The sequence below is a fragment of the Rattus norvegicus genome, chromosome 5 (genome assembly GCF_036323735.1).
Source record: "Rattus norvegicus strain BN/NHsdMcwi chromosome 5, GRCr8, whole genome shotgun sequence".
Lineage (NCBI taxonomy): Eukaryota > Metazoa > Chordata > Mammalia > Rodentia > Muridae > Rattus > Rattus norvegicus.
In genome coordinates this window covers 38,507,521-38,523,575 of record NC_086023.1, presented here as the reverse complement: position 1 = coordinate 38,523,575, position 16,055 = coordinate 38,507,521, and the positions used below count along the sequence as shown (strand labels likewise).

At 40.0% G+C, this 16,055-nt stretch overlaps 1 protein-coding gene across 2 annotated transcripts in view; it reads left to right on the top strand.

Moving 5' to 3' along the window:
- The window catches only part of Nkain3 (Sodium/potassium transporting ATPase interacting 3), a 696,335-nt gene that overhangs the window by 583,335 nt on the left and 96,945 nt on the right, over positions 1-16,055 (top strand). The window lies entirely within an intron of this gene.

Sequence of the window (16,055 nt, the reverse complement as noted above, 5' to 3'; positions counted from 1 at the left end):
ATGATTAAATGGAGTGTGAAAATGAAAGAGTAGTACTTAGAATACATTTCTTTTGCTTGTTGTCAACAGTTGACTACCAAGTAGGGACCAGGAAAAATAATGAAGTGCTATTTGAGAATGTTAAGGTGGGGGTGGGGGACTGAGCGATCACTCAGCTAATAAAGTGCATACCACACAAGCCACTCAAACAAGAAGGGCTAAAGTCAGAAGAAAGCAGAGTATAGTAGCAAGTGCTTATACATCCAAGACTGGGGAGGTAGAGACCTGCAGATCTATGAGTGTGCTGGTCAGCCAATCTAGCTGAATCAGCAAGCTCCCAGTTAAGTGAACCCCATGGGAGAGAGAGCTCACCACCCTGACAGGGGGGCACTACTGAGACTGCAGAGCAGAAGAGACCACCAACACTGCCCACCCCTGCCCACATCCCTGGCCCAAGAGGAAACTGTATACTGCCTCTGGGTTCCTGGAGATAAGGGCCAGGAGCAACAGATCCCCTGCATTTGAGACACCACCGGAACCTGAAGGGACCGACCAGATAAACAGTTCTCTGCACCCAAATCCTGTGGGAGGGAGAGGTCAACCTTCAGAGAGGCAGACACTCTGGGGAAACAAGAAGAGACTACACTCTGCCCACATAACTGATTCCAGAGAAAAATACCACATGTCATCTGGAACCCTGGTGCACGGAAACTCCAGGAAAAGGCGGCACAGATCTTCCTGGTTGCTGCCCCCACGGAGAGCTCAAAAGCAACATCCCATGAGCAAACTTGAGCCTCGGGACCACAGGTAAGACAAACCTTCCTGCTCCAAGCAACCTGCCTGGTGAACTCAAGACACAGGCCCACAGGAACAGCTGAAGACCTGTAGAGAGGAAAAACTACACCCCTGAAAGCAGAACTCTCTGTTCCCATAACTGGTTGAAAGAAAACAGGAAAACAGGTCTACAGCACTCCTGACACACAGGCTTATAGGACAGTCTAGCCACTGTCAGAAATAGCAGAACAAAGTAACACTAGAGATAATCTGATGGCGAGAGGCAAGAACAAGAAGCCAAGCAACAGAAACTAAGACAACATGGCATCATCGGAGCCCAATTCTCCCACCAAAGCAAACACGGAATATCCAAACACACCAGAAAAGCAAGATCTAGTTTCAAAATCATATTTGATCATGATGCTGGAGGACTTCAAGAAAGACATGAAGAACTCCCTTAGAGAAAAACAGGAAAACATAAATAAACAAGTAGAAGCCTACAGAGAGGAATCACAAAAATCCCTGAAAGAATTCCAGGAAAACACAATCAAACAGTTGAAGGAATTAAAAATAGAAATAGAAGCAATCAAGAAAGAACACATGGAAACAACCCTGGATACAGAAAACCAAAAGAAGAGACAAGGAGCCGTAGATACAAGCTTCACCAACAGAATACAAGACATAGAAGAGAGAATCTCAGGAGCAGAAGATTCCATAGAAATCATCGACTCAACTGTCAAAGATAATGTAAAGAAGAAAAAGCTACTGGTCCAAAACATACAGGAAATCCAGGACTCAATGAGAAGATCAAACCTAAGGATAATAGGTTTAAAAGGGAGTGAAGACTCCCAGCTCAAAGGACCAGTAAATATCTTCAACAAAATCATAGAAGAAAACTTCCCTAACCTAAAAAAAGAGATACCCATAAGCATACAAGAAGCCTACAGAACTCCAAATAGATTGGACCAGAAAAGAAACACCTCCCGTCACATAATAGGCAAAATACCAAATGCACAAAATGAAGAAAGAATATTAAAAGCAGTAAGGGAAAAAGGTCAAGTAACATATGAAGGCAGACCTATCAGAATCACACCAGACTTTTCGCCAGAAACTATGAAGGCCAGAAGATCCTGGACAGATGTCATACAGACCCTAAGAGAACACAAATGCCAGCCCAGGTTACTGTATCCTGCAAAACTCTCAATTAACATAGATGGAGAAACAAAGATATTCCATGACAAAACCAAATTTACACAATATCTTTCGACAAATCCAGCACTACAAAGGATAATAAATGGTAAAGCCCAACACAAGGAGGCAAGCTATACCCTAGAAGAAGCAAGAAACTAATCGTCTTGGCAACAAAACAAAGAGAATGAAAGCACACAAACATAACCTCACATCCAAATATGAATATAACGGGAAGCAATAATCACTATTCCTTAATATCTCTCAATATCAATGGCCTCAACTCCCCAATAAAAAGACATAGATTAACAAACTGGATACACAACGAGGACCCTGCATTTTGCTGCCTACAGGAAACACACCTCAGAGACAAAGACAGACACTACCTCAGAGTGAAAGGCTGGAAAACAACTTTCCAAGCAAATGGTCGGAAGAAACAAGCTGGAGTAGCGATTCTAATATCAAATAAAATCAATTTTCAACTAAAAGTCATCAAAAAAGATAAGGAAGGACACTTCATATTCACCAAAGGAAAAATCCACCAAGATGAACTCTCAATCCTAAATATCTATGCCCCAAATACAAGGGCACCTATATACGTAAAAGAAACCTTACTAAAGCTCAAAACATACATTGCACCTCACACAATAATAGTAGGAGATTTCAACACCCCACTCTCATCAATGGACAGATCATGGAAACAGAAATTAAACAGTGATGTCAACAGACTAAGAGAAGTCATGAGCCAAATGGACTTAACGGATATTTATAGAACATTCTATCCTAAAGCAAAAGGATATACCTTCTTCTCAGCTCCTCATGGTACTTTCTCCAATATTGACCATATAATTGGTCAAAAAATGGGCCTCAACAGGTACAGAAAGATAGAAATAATCCTATGCGTGCTATCAGACCACTACGGCCTAAAGCTGTTCTTCGATAACAAGAAGGGAAGAATGCCCACATATAGGAGGAAATTGAACAATGCTCTACTCAACGATAACCTGCTGAAGGAAAAAATAAAGAAGGAAATTAAAGATTTCTTAGTATTTATTGAAAATGAAGGTACAACACACCCAAACTTATGGGACACAATGAAAGCTGTGCTAAGAGGAAAACTCATAGCTCTGAGTACCTGCAGAAAGAAACAGGAAAGGGCATATGTCACCAGCTTGACAGCACAACTAAAAGGTCTAGAACAAAAAGAAGCAAATACACCCAGGAGGAGTAGAAGGCAGGAAATAATCAAACTCGGAGCCAAAATCAACCAAGTAGAAACAAAAAGGACCATAGAAAGAATCAACAGAAACAAAAGTTGGTTCTTTGAGAAAATCAACAAGATAGATAAACCCTTAGCCAGACTAATGAGAGGACCCAGAGAGTGTGTCCAAATTAACAAAATCAGAAATGAAAAGGGAGACATAACTACAGATTCAGAAGAAATTCAAAAAATCATCAGATCTTACTATAAAAGCCTATGTTCAACAAAACTTGAATATCTGCAGGAAATGGACAATTTCCTAGAGAGATACCAGGTACCGAAGTTAAATCAAGAACAGATAAACCAGATAAACAACCCCATAACTCCTAAGGAAATAGAAGCAGTCATTAAAGGTCTCCCAACCAAAAAGAGCCCAGGTCCAGACGGGTTTAGTGCAGACTTCTATCAGACCTTCATAGAAGACCTCATACCAATACTATCCAAACTATTCCACAAAATTGAAACAGATGGATCACTCCCGAATTCCTTCTATGAAGCCACAATTACTCTTATACCTAACCACACAAAGACACAACAAAGAAAGAGAACTTCAGACCAATTTCCCCTATGAATATCGATGCAAAAATACTCAATAAAATTCTGGCAAACCGAATCCAAGAGCACATCAAAACTATCATCCACCATGATCAAGTAGGCTTTATCCTAGGCATGCAGGGATGGTTTAATATACGGAAAATCATCAACGTGATCCATTATATAAACAAACTGAAAGAACAAAACCACATGATCATTTCATTAGATGCTGAGAAAGCATTTGACAAAATTCAACACCCCTTCATGATAAAAGTCCTGGAAATAATAGGAATTAAAGGCCCATACCTAAACATAGTAAAAGCCATATACAGCAAACCAGTTGCTAACATTAAACTAAATGGAGAGAAACTTGAAGCAATCCCACTAAAATCAGCGACTAGACAAGGCTGCCCACTCCCTTCCTACTTATTCAATATAGTTCTTGAAGTTCTAGCCAGAGCAACCAGACAACAAAAGGAGGTCAAGGGGATACAGATCGGAAAAGAAGAAGTCAAAATATCACTATTTGCAGATGATATGATAGTATATTTCAGTGATCCCAAAAGTTCCACCAGAGAACTACTAAAGCTGATAAACAACTTCAGCAAAGTGGCTGGGTATGAAATTAGCTCAAATAAATCAGTAGCCTTCCTCTACACAAAAGAGAAACAAGCCGAGAAAGAAATTAGGGAAACAACACCCTTCATAATAGACCCAAATAATATAAAGTACCTCGGTGTGACTTTAACCAAGCAAGTAAAAGATCTGTACAATAAGAACTTCAAGACACTGAAGAAAGAAACTGAAGAAGACCTCAGAAGATGGAAAGATCTCCCATGCTCATGGATTGGCAGGATTAATATAGTAAAAATGGCCATTTTACCAAAAGCGATCTACAGATTCAATGCAATCCCCATCAAAATACCAATCCATTTCTTCAAAGGGTTAGACAGAACAAATTGCAAATTCATCTGGAATAACAAAAAACCCAGGATAGCTAAAGCTAGCCTCAACAATAAAAGGACTTCAGTGGAATCACTATCTCTGAACTCAAGCAGTATTACAGAGCAAAAGTGATAAAAAACTGCATGATATTGGTACAGAGACAGACAGATACACCAATGAAACAAAATTGAAGACCCAGAAATGAACACACACACCTATGGGCACTTGATTTTTGACAAAGGAGCCAAAACCATTCAATGGAAAAAAGACAGCATTTTCAGCACAGGGTGCTGGTTCAACTGGAGGTCAACATGTAGAAGAATGCAAATCGATCCATGCTTATCACCCTGTACAAAGCTTACGTCCAAGTGGATCAAGGACCTCCACATCAAACCAGATACACTCAAACTAATAGAAGAAAAACTAGGGAATCATCTGGAACACATGGGCACTGGAAAAAATTTCCTGAACAAAACACCAATGGCTTATGCTCTAAGATCAAGAATCGACAAATGGGATCTCATAAAACTGCAAAGCTTCTGTAAGGCAAAGGACACTGTGGTTAGGACAAAACGGCAACCAACAGATTGGGGAAAGATCTTTACCAATCCTACAACAGATAGAGGCCTTATATCCAAAATATACAAAGAACTCAAGAAGTTAGACCGCAGGAGACAAATAACCCTATTAAAAAATGGGGTTCAGAGCTAAACAAAGAATTCACAGCTGAGGAATGCCGAATGGCTGAGAAACACCTAAAGAAATGTTCAACATCTTTAGTCATAAGGGAAATGCAAATCAAAACAACCCTGAGATTTCACCTCCTGCCAGTGAGAATGGCTAAGATTAAAACCTCAAGGGACAGCAGATGCTGGTGAGGATGCGGAGAAAGAGGAACACTCCTCCATTGTTGGTGGGATTGCAGACTGATAAAACCATTCTGGAAATCAGCCTGGAGGTTCCTCAGAAAATTGGACATTGAACTGCCTGAGGATCCAGCTATACCTCTCTTGGGCATATACCCAAAAGATGCCCCAACATATAAAAAAGACACGTGCTCCACTATGTTCATAGCAGCCTTATTTATAATACCCAGAAGCTGGAAAGAACCCAGATGCTCTTCAACAAAGGAATGGATACAGAAAATGTGGTACATCTACACAATGGAATATTACTCAGCTATCAAAAACAATGCCTTTATGAAATTCATAGACAAATGGTTGGAACTGGAAAATATCATCCCGAGTGAGGTAACCCAATCACAGAAAACACACATGGTATGCACTCATTGATAAGTGGCTATTAGCCCAAATGCTTGAATTACCCTAGATGCCTAGAACACATGAAACTCAAGACGGATGATCAAAATGTGAATGCTTCACTCCTTCTTTAAAAGGGGAACAAGAATACCCTTGGCAGGGCATAGAGAGGCAAAGATTAAAACAGAGTCAGAAGGAACACCCATTCAGAGCCTGCCCCACATGTGGCCCATACATATACAGTCACCCAATTAGACAAGATGGATGAAGCAAAGTAGTGCAGGCAGACAAGATTCGGATGTAGATCTCTCCTGAGAAACACAGCCAGAATACAGCAAATTCAGAGGAGAATGCCAGCAGCAAAGCACTGAACTGAGAACAGGACCCCCGTTGAAGGAATCAGAGAAAGAACTGGAAGAGCTTGAAGGGACTTGGATACCCCATATGAACAACAATGCCAAGCAACCAGGGAGCTTCCAGGGACTAAGCCACTACCTAAAGACTATACATGGACTGACTCTGGACTCTAACCTCATAGGTAGTGTTGAATATCCTAGTAAGATCACAGTGTAAGGGGAAGCCCTGGGTCCTGCTAAGACTGAACCCCCAGTGAATGTGATTGTTGGGGGGAGGGCAGCAATGGGGGGAGGATGGGGAGGGGAACACCCATAAAAAAGGGGGGGGAGGGGTTGGGGGATGTTTGCCCGGAAACCGGGAAAGGGAATAACACTCGAAATGTAAATAAGAAATACTCAAGTTAATAAAAATAAATAAATAAATAAATAAACCATATAAACAAAACAAAAAATACTGTTGAAAGCAATCTAAGAAGATAATAGATCATTCTGTTTCAGTGTTTGACTTTTGCTCTACACACACACACACACACACACACACACACACACGCAAACAAAAACACACAAACCCTACCCTAGTATACCTATAGGCACATATAAACACATGAACACATACATACACACAAAAGCATCATAATGACAAAATATGTTCTATGACAGGAGTGATTTCTTTTCAGCAAGGCATGCAGTACGCTAGAAGCAAATATCATAGGAATGAGAACAGCATCTGGGCAGACCTAATGGAATGTCACTCCGGCCTTTCCTTGTTACCTTGAACTATGAGCACAACATGAGCTTTGCCTTTCCCTGCTGTAATAGGAAACCATGCCATATACCCCTTGGGTCCTTTGAGAAGATTAATGACATTGTGTACAGAAAGTTTCAGGACCTGCCAGTAATAGCATGCCTTTCCTCCCTCGCTTCTATTTGAAACATACAAATAATTTACAATAATGGGCTGTGAAAAAACTAGTCCCAAAGCCATTGCATGAGACCGTCCCTATTCAACAATGTAAAAAGAGATTAAGTCACCACAGAGCTTGATCCTATTTTTCCTGTGGCATGTTTCAGGCCCTGGTGATATTTGAATACTCGAAGTATGCTTGCGCACATTTTCTTGCCTGTATATCTAAGGTCAGTCGTCTGGGACATGGTGCCAACTGAAGAATTCCTCTCTTCCAATGTAGTATAGCATGAACCCTGATGTCTGAATTAGGTTGCAGGTAATGACTAGAAACAGTTGTATAAGGAATCTCTTTTGTCTTGCACATAACTTGCAGTCAAGTGTCAGCAACTTCTAATCTATACACCAGATATATGAGTCTAGGTACATCCACTTATGTCAGTTTTCCTCTGTGGAGAAAAGACCTTGGTAGAACTGCGCCCACAGACTGCTCTCATTTCAGGGCAGGAAGAAAGCATGGTTCTTAGTGCTAAATTTAAGCCAAATCGCCTTGCCATGCATGGCATGATGAACTATCTATGGATTGATCACAACTTCCCACACAGCTGTTTATATAATAATTCCCAGGACTCTGGGATCATCAGGTGTATGTGGTACTTGATATGATGGAGTCTGCCACAAGGACTACTTGGAGCATGAAAGTGTGTTGGAAACTTCATTGTACTGGAATCTTCCATACTTGATAAGATACTGACAATATGGGGCTGGAGAAATAGCTCAGTGGTTAAGAGCACTGGGTGCTCTTCCTGAAGACCCAGGCTTAAGGCCCAGCACCCACATGGTAGTTCCAAACTGACTGTTAATCTAGTTCCAGAAGATACAATGCCTTTCTCTGGCCTATGAGGGCAATGTCTACAAGTGGTACATTCAGGCAAGCAACATATAAAATAAAAGCTCATTTTTTAGGGTTTTAGAGACACTGTCGATTATTTAGCAGCTGACCTTATCCACACATGAAAAGCTTCAAGATCATACACATCAAAATCAAGTAATAACTTGACCTGGAGTACTCTACCATGAACCCAATACAACAGACAAGCACAACCTCTAGTAAAGGCTGCTAAGGCAAACTGTAGGCCCAGTAATGATTGTGATTGTCACAGAAATATCCACTCCCGGGTGTTATGTGGTACCTCACAGCTTTAGGATTTTCAAGAGTTTAGCTTTTATCCTTGTTCTGGCTATCTTTATATCACAAACTAGAGTTACTAGAAGGAGAGAGCCTCAATTAAGAAAATGTTTCTATAAGATTGGACTATGGGCAAGTCTCTAGGGCATTTTTATAATTACTGATGTGTCAGTTCGCTGTAGGTGGGACCTCCCCTGGGCTGGTGTTACAAGCTTCTATAAGAAAGCAGACTGAACAAGCCATGAGGAGCAAGCCAGTAAGCAGTACTCCTCCATGGCCTCTGCATTACATCCTGCCTCCACGTCCTCTCCCTGTTTGACTTTCTGCCCTGACTTCCTTCAATGATGGACTACAAGGATGTGGAAATGTAAGCCAATAAACCGTTTCCTCCCCAACTTGCTTTTGGTCATGGTGTTTCATTACAGCATTAAAAACCCTAACTATGACAGTTCACATCACTGGAAATTACCAGCAGCAAGATTTCAGCATCATTCTGACAGCTAGCCTCAAGAAGGTACACACTAGACAGTACAAAAGCAAACAAAGCAAAATGTGTTGTTTCAAACAGAATGCCCAGAACTAAAATCTAGTGGAGCTTTTTTATCCAAACTCTACCTGTCGGCCTGAGCAATTATCAGCTGAATACATGTATTCATGGTCAGACAGTGTTGGCCTCCCATGGAGAACTTAATGAAAAGAATCTACAGAAGGGCCCATGCTATCCTCCAAGAAGAGAAGTAATGACACTTGTATGTGCAACTAGCACCAGATGGTCCATAAGGCATGATCCAAAATCAATGCCCTTCCATTGGCCCAGGCTTATAGCATTATCACAGGGAATAACAATTTACACCAAAGAGGAAGTCACGCGGACACACACTGGTCAGAATCATAAAAAAAAAAAAAAAAAAGAGAGAGAGAGAAAAAGAAAGCCTCTATTTTGGAAGTTTTGTAGCCAAATATTACAGGCCTCTCTGACTTATCTGACTATAATTGTGTTGGACTACCACATAATTTTGTGGTTGGGTAGCAATTAAATTCTGCATTTTCTCAAAAACAAAACAAAACAAAAAACCTTTATAGCAACAGCCACAACATATTTTGTGGCTTGCCAGCTTGTCACATATTTTAAAAGATATTGGTAAGATCTTTGAAATTTGAGGTCTGGGTCATTTCAACAGTACAATCATGTATTAAAAGCACACATAGTACTAGATCTGGCCTATGTCTCCTTAATCCAAAAATTCTCATACACATATTAAGTAATGATGCATTTATACATTTATGTATTTATACATTATAGTATACTATATATTATAATATAGTTTTTAATTTTTGTCTTAGTAGTTTAGGCTGTCCAAGATCTCACAAAACCCATTTTATTAGAAACACCTCAAACTCCTGATCCTCCCATGCCCCTCATTTGCAAACTGATCACCTACCATTCTTGATTATTATTGTTTTATATATGTATATATATATATAAATGTGTGTATGTGTGTGTGTGTTCATGGACATATGAATACATTCTGCTTAGCCCATTTTTTATGTTTGTGAGTATGTGATTTCAGAACTGATCACTTTCTGTTGTATAACCAGTAAGAGGGCTAATTTTCCTTCTCCTGGCATTCACTAGGTAACTGTAGCTCTTTTTCTACAGATGAAATTTTCCCCCTTCTGTATTAGAATGTCCATTAGGGTTACAATTGTTCCAGTCTTATTGATGCAGCCACTTCTAGGAGAAAGGTTTGACAGCTGACATCCTGCTATTCTGGCTTTTAATCATTCGGGCCCCTCTCCTATGGCGTTCCCTGGCAACGATTCAGGAGATATGATGTAGATCTATCCAATGGGACTACTGCCCAGTTCTTTAATCTGTACATTTTATCTAGTTGTGTTTCCAGTGATTATTTTCATTTGCTGTAAAAAGAACTTTTTCTTTTTTTTTTTTTTATTTTTTTTTTTTATTAACTTGAGTATTTCTTATATACATTTCGAGTGTTATTCCCTTTCCCGGTTTCCGGGCAAACATCCCCCTCCCCCTCCCCTTCCTTATGGGTGTTCCCCTCCCAACCCTCCCCCCATTGCCGCCCTCCCCCCATAGACTAGTTCACTGGGGGTTCAGTCTTAGCAGGACCCAGGGCTTCCCCTTCCACTGGTGCTCTTACTAGGATATTCATTGCTACCTATGGGGTCAGAGTCCAGGGTCAGTCCATGTATAGTCTTTAGGTAGTGGCTTAGTCCCTGGAAGCTCTGGTTGCTTGGCATTGTTGTACTTTTGGGGTCTCGAGCCCCTTCAAGCTCTTCCAGTTCTTTCTCTGATTCCTTCAATAGGGGACCTATTCTCAGTTCAGTGGTTTGCTGCTGGCATTCGCCTCTATATTTGCTGTATTCTGGCTGTGTCTCTCAGGAGCGATCTACATCCGGCTCCTGTCGGTCTGCACTTCTTTGCTTCATCCATCTTGTCTAATTGGGTGGCTGTATATGTATGGGCCACATGTGGGGCAGGCTCTGAATGGGTGTTCCTTCAGTCTCTGTTTTAATCTTTGCCTCTCCCTTCCCTGCCAAGAGTATTCTTTTTCCTCATTTAAAGAGGGAGTGAAGCATTCACATTTTGATCATCCGTCTTGAGTTTCGTTTGTTCTAGGGATCTAGGGTAATTCAAGCATTTGGGCTAATAGCCACTTATCAATGAGTGCATACCATGTATGTCTTTCTGTGATTGGGTTAGCTCACTCAGGATGATATTTTCCAGTTCCAACCATTTGCCTACGAATTTCATAAACTCGTTGTTTTTGATAGCTGAGTAATATTCCATTGTGTAGATGTACCACATTTTCTGTATCCATTCCTCTGTTGAAGGGCATCTGGGTTCTTTCCAGTTTCTGGCTATTATAAATAAGGCTGCGATGAACATAGTGGAGCACGTGTCTCTTTTATATGTTGAGGCATCTTTTGGGTATATGCCCAAGAGAGGTATAGCTGGATCCTCAGGCAGTTCAATGTCCAATTTTCTGAGGAACCTCCAGACTGATTTCCAGAATGTTTTTACCAGTCTGCAATCCCACCAACAATGGAGGAGTGTTCCTCTTTCTCCACATCCTCGCCAGCATCTGCTCTCACCTGAGTTTTTTATCTTAGCCAATCGCACTGGTGTGAGGTGAAATCTCAGGGTTGTTTTGATTTGCATTTCCCTTATGACTAAAGATGTTGAACATTTCTTTAGGTGTTTCTCAGCCATTCGGCATTCCTCAGCTGTGAATTCTTTGTTTAGCTCTGAACCCCATTTTTTAATAGGGTTATTTGTTTCCCTGCGGTCTAACTTCTTGAGTTCTTTGTATATTTTGGAAATAAGGCCTCTATCTGTTGTAGGATTGGTAAAGATCTTTTCCCAATCTGTTGGTTGCCGTTTTGTCCTAACCACAGTGTCCTTTACCTTACAGAAGCTTTGCAGTTTTATGAGATCCCATTTGTCGATTCTTGATCTTAGAGCATAAGCCATTGGTGTTTTGTTCAGGAAATTTTTTCCAGTGCCCATGTGTTCCAGATGATTCCCTAGTTTTTCTTCTATTAGTTTGAGTGTGTCTGGTTTGATGTGGAGGTCCTTGATCCACTTGGACTTAAGCTTTGTACAGGGTGATAAGGATGGATCGATCTGCATTCTTCTACATGTTGCCCTCCAGTTGAACCAGCACCATTTGCTGAAAATGCTATCTTTTTTCCATTGGATGGTTTTGGCTCCTTTGTCAAAAATCAAGTGACCATAGGTGTGTGGGTTCATTTCTGGGTCTTCAATTCTATTCCATTGGTCTATCTGTCTGTCTCTGTACCAATACCATGCAGTTTTTATCACTATTGCTCTGTAATACTGCTTGAGTTCAGGGATAGTGATTCCCCCTGAAGTCCTTTTATTGTTGAGGATAGCTTTAGCTATCCTGGGTTTTTTGTTATTCCAGATGAATTTGCAAATTGTTCTGTCTAACTCTTTGAAGAATTGGATTGGTATTTTGATGGGGATTGCATTGAATCTGTAGATTGCTTTTGGTAAAATGGCCATTTTTACCATACTAATCCTGCCAATCCATGAGCATGGGAGATCTTTCCATCTTCTGAGGTCTTCTTCAATTTCTTTCCTCAGTGTCTTGAAGGTCTTATTGTACAGATCTTTTACTTGCTTGGTTAAAGTCACACCGAGGTACTTTATATTATTTGGGTCTATTATGAAGGGTGTCGTTTCCCTAATTTCTTTCTCGGCTTGTTTCTCTTTTGTATAGAGGAAGGCAACTGATTTATTTGAGTTAATTTTATACCCAGCCACTTTGCTGAAGTTGTTTATCAGCTTTAGTAGTTCTCTGGTGGAACTTTTGGGATCACTTAAATATACTATCATGTCATCTGCAAATAGTGATATTTTGACCTCTTCTTTTCCGATCTGTATCCCTTTGATCTCCTTTTGTTGTCTGATTGCTCTGGCTAGAACTTCAAGAACTATATTGAATAAGTAGGGAGAGAGTGGGCAGCCTTGTCTAGTCCCTGATTTTAGTGGGATTGCTTCAAGTTTCTCTCCATTTAGTTTAATGTTAGCAACTGGTTTGCTGTATATGGCTTTTACTATGTTTAGGTATGGGCCTTGAATTCCTATTCTTTCCAGGACTTTTATCATGAAGGGGTGTTGAATTTTGTCAAATGCTTTCTCAGCATCTAATGAAATGATCATGTGGTTCTGTTCTTTCAGTTTGTTTATATAATGGATCACGTTGATGGTTTTCCGTATATTAAACCATCCCTGCATGCCTGGGATGAAGCCTACTTGATCATGGTGGATGATTGTTTTGATGTGCTCTTGAATTCGGTTTGCCAGAATTTTATTGAGTATTTTTGCGTCGATATTCATAAGGGAAATTGGTCTGAAGTTCTCTTTCTTTGTTGGGTCTTTGTGTGGTTTAGGTATAAGAGTAATTGTGGCTTCGTAGAAGGAATTCGGTAGGGCTCCATCTGTTTCAATTTTGTGGAATAGTTTGGATAATATTGGTATGAGGTCTTCTATGAAGGTTTGATAGAATTCTGCACTAAACCCGTCTGGACCTGGGCTCTTTTTGGTTGGGAGACCTTTAATGACTGCTTCTATTTCCTTAGGAGTTATGGGGTTGTTTAACTGGTTTATCTGTTCCTGATTTAACTTCGGTACCTGGTATCTGTCTAGGAAATTGTCCATTTCCTGAAGATTTTCAAATTTTGTTGAATATAGGTTTTTATACTAAGATCTGATGATTTTTTGAATTTCCTCCGAATCTGTAGTTATGTCTCCCTTTTCATTTCTGATTTTGTTAATTTGGACACACTCTCTGTGTCCTCTCGTTAGTCTGGCTAAGGGTTTATCTATCTTGTTGATTTTCTCAAAGAACCAACTTTTGGTTCTGTTGATTCTTTCTATGGTCCTTTTTGTTTCTACTTGGTTGATTTCAGCTCTGAGTTTGATTATTTCCTGCCTTCTACTCCTCCTGGGTGTATTTGCTTCTTTTTGTTCTAGAGCTTTTAGGTGTGCTGTCAAGCTGCTGACATATGCTCTTTCCTGTTTCTTTCTGCAGGCACTCAGCGCTATGAGTTTTCCTCTTAGCACAGCTTTCATTGTGTCCCATAAGTTTGAGTATGTTGTATCTTCATTTTCATTAAATTCTAAAAAGTTTTTAATTTCTTTCTTTATTTCTTCCTTGACCAGGTTATCATTGAGTAGAGCATTGTTCAATTTCCACGTATATGTGGGCATTCTTCCCTTATTGTTATTGAAGACCAGTTTTAGGCCGTGGTGGTCCGATAGCACGCATGGGATTATTTCTATCTTTCTGTACCTGTTGAGGCCCGTTTTTTGACCAATTATATGGTCAATTTTGGAGAAAGTACCATGAGGAGCTGAGAAGAAGGTATATCCTTTTGCTTTAGGATAGAATGTTCTATAAATATCCGTTAAGTCCATTTGGCTCATGACTTCTCTTAGTCTGTCTACATCACTGTTTAATTTCTGTTTCCATGATCTGTCCATTGATGAGAGTGGGGTGTTGAAATCTCCCACTATTATTGTGTGAGGTGCAATGTGTGTTTTGAGCTTTAGTAAGGTTTCTTTTACGTATGTAGGTGCCCTTTTATTTGGGGCATAGATATTTAGGATTGAGAGTTCATCTTGGTTGATTTTTCCTTTGATGAATATGAAGTGTCCTTCCTTATCTTTTTTGATGACTTTTAGTTGGAAATTGATTTTATTTGATATTAGAATGGCTACTCCAGCTTGCTTCTTCTGACCATTTGCTTGGAAAGTTGTTTTCCAGCCTTTCACACTGAGGTAGTGTCTGTCTTTGTCTCTGAGGTGTGTTTCCTGTAGGCAGCAGAATGCAGGGTCCTCGTTGCGTATCCAGTTTGTTAATCTATGTCTTTTTATTGGGGAGTTGAGGCCATTGATATTGAGAGATATTAAGGAATAGTGATTATTGCTTCCCGTTATATTCATATTTGGATGTGAGGTTATGTTTGTGTGCTTTCATTCTCTTTGTTTTGTTGCCAAGACGATTAGTTTCTTGCTTCTTCTAGGGTATAGCTTGCCTCCTTATGTTGGGCTTTACCATTTATTATCCTTTGTAGTGCTGGATTTGTAGAAAGATATTGTGTAAATTTGGTTTTGTCATGGAATATCTTGGTTTCTCCATCAATGTTAATTGAGAGTTTTGCTGGATACAGTAACCTGGGCTGGCATTTGTGTTCTCTTAGGGTCTGTATAACATCAGTCCAGGATCTTCTGGCCTTCATAGTTTCTGGCGAGAAGTCTGGTGTGATTCTGATAGGTCTCCCTTTATATCTTACTTGACCTTTTTCCCTTACTGCTTTTAATATTCTTTCTTTATTTTGTGCGTTTGGTGTTTTGACAATTATGTGACAGGAGGTGTTTCTTTTCTGGTCCAATCTATTTGGAGTTCTGTAGGCTTCTTGTATGTCTATGGGTATCTCTTTTTTTAGGTTAGGGAAGTTTTCTTCTATGATTTTGTTGAAGATATTTACTGGTCCTTTGAGCTGGGAGTCTTCACTCTCTTCTATACCTATTATCCTTAGGTTTGATCTTCTCATTGAGTCCTGGATTTCCTGTATGTTTTGGACCAGTAGCTTTTTCCGCTTTACATTATCTTTGACAGTTGAGTCAATGATTTCTATGGAATCTTCTGCTCCTGAGATTCTCTCTTCCATCTCTTGTATTCTGTTGGTGAAGCTTGTATCTACAGCTCCTTGTCTCTTCTTTTGGTTTTCTATATCCAGGGTTGTTTCCATGTGTTCTTTCTTGATTGCTTCTATTTCCATTTTTAATTCCTTCAACTGTTTGATTGTGTTTTCCTGGAATTCTTTCAGGGATTTTTGCGATTCCTCTCTGTAGGCTTTTACTTGTTTATTAATGTTTTCCTGTGCTTCCCTAAGTGTGTTCAAGTCTTTCTTGAAGTCCTCCAGCATCATGATCAAATATGATTTTGAAACTAGATCTTGCTTTTCTGGTGTGTTTGGATATTCCATGTTTGTTTTGGTGGGAGAATTGGGCTCCGATGATGGCATGTAGTCTTGGTTTCTGTTGCTTGGGTTCCTGCGCTTGCCTCTCGCCATCAGATTATCTCTAGTGTTACTTTGTTTTGCT